We start from the raw sequence: 8,591 nt of genomic DNA, 5'->3' as shown, positions 1-8,591 counted from the left end.
ATAATTCGTCAACACTATTAAATTTTTTTCACCCAAATGACATGTGATTTGCCACAATTTTATAAATTTTGGGAGGGGGGGTTCCTTAAAGTTATTCCTGCCAAGAACCACTTGGGATGATACAATTTATATGATCACCCAAGTACAAAAACTTTTTATTATAAAGTACAGTTTGATTCTACCCATTCAACACTAACAATAGCAATAAGTGACAAAAACAAGGGGTAATGGAATGATGATTACATACTTTAAATATAGAAAAGAAGAGAAAGAACAAGGGGAATACAATGATGATCAGAAGAGTTCAGAAGGAAATCAAAGTTCAGAAGGCAATCAAAATACAAAAGGCAAACAGGGCATGATAGTAAAACAATCAAACTACTTAGAGTCATGTGTATATATTGTTCATATTTTATTCAGCATAAGTCAAACTTTTGTTGTTCTATTTTGGAGTAAGTCATACACTTAGGGTGGAGTACTCATATTTGTAATGATGTAATTATGAAAAAGTTATTTTTCCACTAATGTCAAAGGGGGAGATTGTTGGTCTCTCTAAATATTTTTATCTATTAGTATCACACACTTAGTCATATACTAGGTAGAGTCACATGGTCATCACTACGACTGAGCTACTCTATATAGGCTGAGTCATAAGAAAGACTTATATATACACTTGTACATACCAAGCTCTATAGGATTTGAGAAAGTATATGGTCACTAAATATTCCCAATGTAAGCCGAGTCTAGTGTTGGCTAAGAAATTTGAGCACATTGAAGTTGAGTTATATGTAAGGTACCAAGCATAGTAAAGACTAAGTGTTAGCAACATACATAGTGAGTGGTGAGTGTCAGAAATAGTAATTGTCGAGTAATGCAGAATTCACATTCAAGTCAAAAATGATAAAAACTTTGAGGTAAATTATTTTAGGCTAACACAAACATGATATTTAATATTTTTAGAGTTTTTTATAGAGATTTTTATACATTTTATGACATGGATCATAGATCCCTATGTTCTATGATGAATGAAACAAATGGAGAGGAGAAAGAAGGAAGCATCTAGAAAACTCTTTATCAAATTTTTAAATATGGAATAAATTTACCTATTTAGCATGATGAGTATGGTATGGTGAAGTATATGGTGATGCAAAGGAGAAAAAAAGATATTTATGCAATTCATGTATGAATGCGCAAACATTGTAGAAGAGGTAAAGAGTTATGCTATAGAATAGAGAAAGTGACCTAGTCAAGTAGTGAAGGATAGAAAACCTTTATCATATCAAATATTAAATTAGATTGGAAAGAGGATATCCAATATCATCTTATCAAAGAAAATTGAGGATCAAGTACTGTCAATTTTAATATATTTAGTCGAGGTAAATTTCTTAACAAAGTTGTCTTAACAAAAAAAATTAAATCTCTTTAAAAATTCCTTACTTTGTTGTAAGTGTGAAATCTTCTAATACAGTGAGATTTAACAGTCTTAAAAGATTTTAACAAGGTAGACCCCTTATAGGGTAGATCATTGGATATGGTCAAATATTTTAACCCTAATAGGTTAACTTTATTATCACAATAGTGAAGATTTGTGCGTGTCATCCTCACCCCATTTTTACCAAAAGTGCTTTTGGGTAATCAAAATCTTTGTGCCATGTAATTAAAGTTCATGCATGTGATTAATATATCAGATCTATATGCTATTATAGTTTGATTTATAAGTTATGCATGCATAAGCAATTGGATATGAGATGGTAAATATTGTTAATGTATTACAAAATTGTTGAAAAGGTTAAAGTGCTATAGTTCTTAATTCACACCCCCACCCATAGTTAATTGCTAAATATTCAGACACTTACAGTTGCATTGCTAGTTAATTGCCAATTTCCAAATTTGGCATTTTCATGCACTAAATCTACATTTTTTGAGCTTGGCAATGGTTAACTAGTAGATGTTCATGGCGGCGAGTGATTTCATATTTTTTAAAGGCTCCTAAGCTCTAGCTACTATTTGGAGATTTATTTTTTCTTATCTTCTTCTCATCTTTATAATTTTGAGTTATGTCAATGATCCATGCACCATTCAATTAATATAAATAAGAGTGCAAGACTAGTAAGAACCATATTAGGGGTCAATGTAGATATTTAGCTTTATTTTAATACGTTTAGCATACTCTTTTTTATGGAAAAAACCCTATCTCTTATAATCACATGAAGAAGAGGGTTGACTTAAATATATGGATGTAACATGTATTTAGGCCTAACATTTTATGCAATAAATTATGTTATTGGTGCTCTCATTATGTGTGTAGTGATTCTTTCTAGAATGTGTGTTCTCTTTGTGAATTAATATAGTTCATGAATAATGAAGGAGCTAATAGTCTTATTATTTTTGAATTCTTGTGTGATCTCAATTTTTGGAGTTTGTCATGATTACCCACATAATACCTCTCTAGTAACAAATCAAAGAAGGGGATTTCTATACCTAAATTCATTTAAATTTTTCTCATGTCTATACATGTTCATGGTTGTTGTATTTGATGAGTTGTGAAAAAACATATTATCTTACAAAGTTCCATTGATGATTGCATTAGGGAGATTATGCTTGTGCCACTCCGAATTTCATTAGTTTCCTATTATCCCCTTTGAAGGTTTTATTTGCAGATGCATAATCATTGTGGATTATGGTAGTTTAGATTTATTTTCAATTTTTTTTTTCTTTCTTTCTACTTTGCCTCTTTGCAATTTTATTTTCACAAAAAATTGGTTAAGCTAACAATTCATATTAGTCACACATTATGCTACACCCTTAATATTGGGGTATATAGGGTTGTGAATAGTCAACTTGTGGCTATCTTAATCCTTAATTAAGTCATGTTATCCTTATTATAATATTATTTCGGTAGATAGGTCAGCCTAGGTGTTATGTAGTGTTGTGTCTATTCAACCTAAGCATAATTAGGTATATATAGGAGGTTGTGAGTCTTATTTCAAGATCCTATTGTGAAGTGTGTTCCCATTGGAGATATTTGGAGGTTTCCCCTTTGAAGTGACATATTACTCTTAGTCATTATCAAGTATTTATATAATATTTCATATTATTTTTTCTATTGTGAAAGTTATTTCATTACAAGTGGTATCAGAGCATGATCTTGGCACCATAGAGGCAAGATTTTTTCTCAACATTGGGGCAATGTTGGGAAGAGCATAAATTTTAGATTTTAGAAAAGAAATTCAAAGATTTTTAAAGGGTTTTTGAAGAATATATTAGAGAAGATATAATCCAAAATTTAGAGGAATTGGAGAAAATTTGAGCAAATTATTGCAAAATTACTATTTCTACACAATTTATTGAGATATACATATCTCTCACATCCTACCAAATTGGAATATAACTTATATTGGGTTTTTTAATACATAGTAGAGGAGCCTAAATTTCAAATCTTAGAGAAATTGAAGCAAAAATAAGAAAGTTATTACATTATTAGGAAAATTCACTTTCAAGGCATAAAATTTGCCATTTTTTTGGATTTTTCCTAAGGGTATCTTGGCCTTAGTAAGCTTCTGTAAAAAATAAATTAAAAAGTCAAAGAATTTATATTTCATTTGTGCGATTTATTTCAAAAATATTGGTTTCCATCATGACAGGGCCTCGAACAAAAGGCAAAAAGAATGCTACCACTCCAAGGAAATCTTATGATCAAGATTGAGAAACAATAGAGGATAGTAATCCCAATGAGGAAATAAGTCAGTTAAAGGAAGAGGTTAAGATGGATATGTGTGACCTATGAGGAGATATATTAGATATACAAAGCTTGTTAAGAACCTATATGAATGAAACAAGGAAGGAGTTTTCAAGAAATCAAGATGAAACCTTCAAGTTGACTAATAATGACACAAATTTGAATACTTCTGTGGGATCTACAATTTTTTTCCAAAGGTGGATATACACAAATTTGATGGCAAGGATCCTCTAACATGGATAAATCAAATGGAAAAAAAGTTGAGGTACATCAAACCCCATATGAACAAAAGGTCGCGATGGCTTCCTTATATCTAGAACCATATCAATTTATTTTCTATCATTGGCTTTGTACTCATAGGAGGAGAAAGGGTCTCACCATATCATGGTCAATTTTTACATAAGAACTCCAAGCACAATATAGAAATAGTGTGACAAAAAATTTCTTTAGCCAACTTGCTAAGCTTGAACAAATAGAATCAATTAAAGGTTATATTATGAAATCTATCCTTAAGAGTGGATACAATTATAGAGAAGAACTTGAATGATTTATTCTTGGTTGGTCTCAAGGATCACATTAAACATGGGGCACACATGTTTAGTCCTAGCTTAGTAAATGAGTATTTTATATTGGCACGAAGGGTAGAGGAGAAGTTTTTGATTCCTAGAAAGCAAGGGGCTAATGTGACAAGAGAAAAAGGTTATTCAACATCTTATCTTCCTCAACCTACTAGGTTGACTCCACAAAAAATTGAGGAGAAAAGAGAAAAAGAATTTTGTTTCAATTGTGATAGTAAATACGGTCAAGGACATAAATGTAGTGAAACTATTTTTTCTATATTGAAGGTCCAAGTGAGGAAGAAGAGGATGCATCCATATCAAAGGAGGATAGGGATTCATGTGAGGAATCACATGATTCTCAACCAATTATTTCTTGTCAATCACTTTTAGGTTTCAGTACACTACAAACACTAAAGGTAGTGGGTTTCTTAAAGAAGCAAAAAGTAACAGTGTTGATTGACTCATGTAGTACTCATAATTTCATTAACAAAAAGTTGGCAACTCTTCTAAATTGTTTTTCATATCCAACCCCAGAGTTTTAGGTTTTGATTGTAGATGGGGGCATAGTTAGTTATTTAGGGAAGTGTCATAGAAACAAATTATCCATGGGAGATTATCAACTTGATACCCCAATGTATGTGATATGTATGGGTGCAACAGATATTATTTTGGGAGTACAATTGCTTACTACATTGGAAACAATTGAGATGAACTTCCAAGAACTATTCATGCAATTTAAATCAAAAGGAAAGGTAGTGGAGCTAAGGGGATTGAAGGAAAAATCCTCATAGATGGTAAGCTCTCATCAAATGCAAAAGTTTCTTAAGAAAGGAGTAGATGGATTTGTGGCCTAGCTATGTTCATTAGAAGTCTATCAATATAATACTCTTACTCATCTAGATTTACAAGCAATAATTGATTGTCACACAGTGCTTCTTAGAGATATGCCTAAAGGAATTCCTCTTAAGAGGGATCATAACCATGCCATACAACTAGGTCTATGGATCTAGCCACCAAACATTAGGCTTTATAGGTACCCACACATACCAAAAAGTGAGATAGAAAATTTTTTGAGGAAATGCTAGAGGCAATAATTATCAGACATAGCCAAAGTTCTTACTCCTACCTATTGTGATGGTGCATAAGAAGGATGAAACTTGGCATATGTGTCCAGAGTATAGAGTACTCAATAAGTACACTATTAAAGATAAGTTTCCTATTCCAATCATTGATGATCTTCTAGATGAATTAAATGGAGCTATGTATTTTACCAAGTTAGATCTTAGATTAGGTTATCACCAAATTTAGATTAAGGAGGAAGATATTTGCAAGACAAAATTTTGAACTCATGAGGCCATTATGAATTTTGGGTGATGTCATTTAGTCTTACCAATGCACCATCTACATTCTAAAGTTTGATGAATTCCATTTTTAAGAAGTTCTTGAGAAAGTTTGTGTTAGTATTTTTTGGTGATATATTAATTTATAGCAAGGCTTGGGGAGAACATTTGCAGCATGTAGATCAAGAATTACAATTTCTTGAAGATCATCAAATCTATGCTAAGCCATCCAAGTGTGCTTTTGGTCTTAAGGAGGTGGAGTATTTGGGAAACATAGTTTCACATGAAGGAGTAAAGATAGACCCTAACAAAATTAAGGCTATCATGGAATGGCCTATTCCAAAAACTATTAAGAAGCTAAGGGGTTTCTTGGGATTGAGAAGGTACCATACAAATTTTGTGAAGAATTATGGTCATATAGAAGCACCCCTTACCACTCTACTGAAGAAGGATTCTTTTCATTGGAATGGGTCTACTAGTGTAGCATTTGAGCAATTGTAGAAGGCTATGTGTACAACTCTAGTGCTTGCCACTCCAAACTTCACCAAGGTAAAAATAAACTCAAACCTATTTATGAGAAGGAAATGCTAGAAATCCTTCATGAAATTAAAAAATGGATGCCTTATTTAATGGGTCAACACTTCAAGGTTAAGACAAATCATGATAGCCTAGAATATTTTTTGGAACTAAGACTATCTTTAGAAGAGCAACAAAAATGGGTCACTAAGATGTTGGAATATGAATTTGAAATTGTATACAAGAAAGGGGAGGAAAATATTGTGGCTGATGTACTTTCCAAGAAGGATGAAAAAGATGAAGCCTTATTGTGTATCCTTTCAATATTATAAAAAAATTGGGTGGTAGAAGTGAAACAAGAGTGGAAAAATAATGTTGCAACAAGTAATCTCATCAAACAAATAAAAAGTAAGCCTAGTAGTTTAGATAAGTTTTATTTAAATGGGGATATTCTTTGGTATAAAGAGTGCTTGTATCTCTACAATAATTCCATTCTTAAACACAAGATTCTCAAAGAACTACATGAGTCCCCAATTGGTGGTCATTCAGGATTTTTGAAGACATATCATCAGATAAAGCAAGATTTATTTTGGGAAGGGCTAAAAGGTGATGTTCAAAAACTTGTGGTTGAATGTTTGGTTTGTCAAATAAATAAGGGGGAAAAAATTAAGACACCAGGTCTCTTGCATCCTTTATCTATACCTAACCAACATTGGGAAGATGTATCCATAGACTTTAATAGAGGGCTTCCCAAATCTAAAGGTCATGATGCAGTCATCATGTGTAATGAACCCTAAATTGGGGGTCCATCATATTTCTACGGATGGTTTTTGATGATTTCTATTTGATCCTCCTTTTCTAGAGTTTATTCATTATATATATGTTTTTGTTGTAAGTGTTAGAAAGGTTAATCTTTCCTTGGATATATATTTTAATTGGGATATTCCAAGGGTCCCTACATGTAGTTTGTCCACTTGTACACATGTGGAGGACATGTCATTGTTTGTCCTTTATTCCACATGTAAGGACAACTCTTGTTTATTTCTTTATTTAGTTTATCCTCCTTAAGAGGATTGTGACACTTTGCACACACCTATTATGAATGTGGCATTCATAGAAATGGGAGTTACAAATTCAACTCCTCTCTCATCTCTATATAAGAGATGCTCCTCCTTCTTTCTTCATAACAACATAACAACACTCTTAGCACTTGATGTTATTGTATTGAGCTACTTTTTCTCCAACACTCTCTCTCTCTCTTCTCTAGGCATTTTCCTTCATTCATAATACTCACAAGGGGTTTTCTTTGCTTTCCCCTTATAAATCCTTGTCTCCATTGTTGAATCATCTTGGTGTATGCTCTTGGAGTTTCTTATCTTATGGTAACATTGTTTCACACTTAACTTACTTGGATTGTTTCTCGTTCCTTGCTCAACATTATCATTTCTTATAGTAAGAGTCACGCCCTTTTATAATATATTATATTAATTTAATAGTTATATTATATAATTATATATATATATATAAAGCTTAGCTATAACAATTAATATAATATTAATAGTTGTATCACAATTAATATATCAACTATATTTATATTATATTGTATTAATATAGTATTACCATATTAAATAATATCATAATGATAATATCATTATTCTTGTATTAGATTTATATTTTCTGATTACCATTATAATACAATATAATATGATTATTATTACATGATTATAATATAATATTATATATAAAATATTATTATTTTAATATTAATATTAATATATAATACTTATTAATTATTTAATTTATATGTTAAAGTGGGGACATTACAGTCCTCCCCTCTCGAATTTGCTTGCCCTTAAGAAAAATCCTTTATACACAAGCTTTTCCATAGATACAAAACATATTTTCTTACGAAAGGCCTAGAAGGTTTATAACACATACATCTTTAATGAATTAAAACACAAAGTAGACACGATGCAGATAGATGAAGACACGAAGCATACATGATGTAGACACATCATACATAACTTGATTAGATCCTAAAATTAACAATGCACAATGACTATACTTCTTCATTAGGCTTATGAACCCTGCAACCACAAAATAAGTATCAATACATGCCTATAAACATATATAAACTTCAAAAATTTGAATAATAATTAGTTAATCCAAGCTAGTTCCATACTAAGCCCAAGAGCAGAACTTTGCCCCCCTTGGCCCTAGTGGTGGGTGTTAGGCATCCACACGAGGTGGTCTACTTAGTGGATTGCTTGTTTGGCTAGAAAGATTCTTGTGAAAAGGAACCATTACTATCTTTCCCTTAACTAGCACTACAATAGGGTGTTTTCTCCTAATTGTAGACTCCATAGGAAAGTGGTAGGGTTCCCTTTTCTTATTTACATAATCCTTTGGAAGGAATCTTTCTCCCTTTCCTTATTA

This window comes from Cupressus sempervirens, chromosome 11 (genome assembly GCF_028749045.1).
Source record: "Cupressus sempervirens isolate cs-2001-9-10 chromosome 11, ASM2874904v1, whole genome shotgun sequence".
Lineage (NCBI taxonomy): Eukaryota > Viridiplantae > Streptophyta > Pinopsida > Cupressales > Cupressaceae > Cupressus > Cupressus sempervirens.
Note: the sequence above shows the minus strand (reverse complement) of the source record.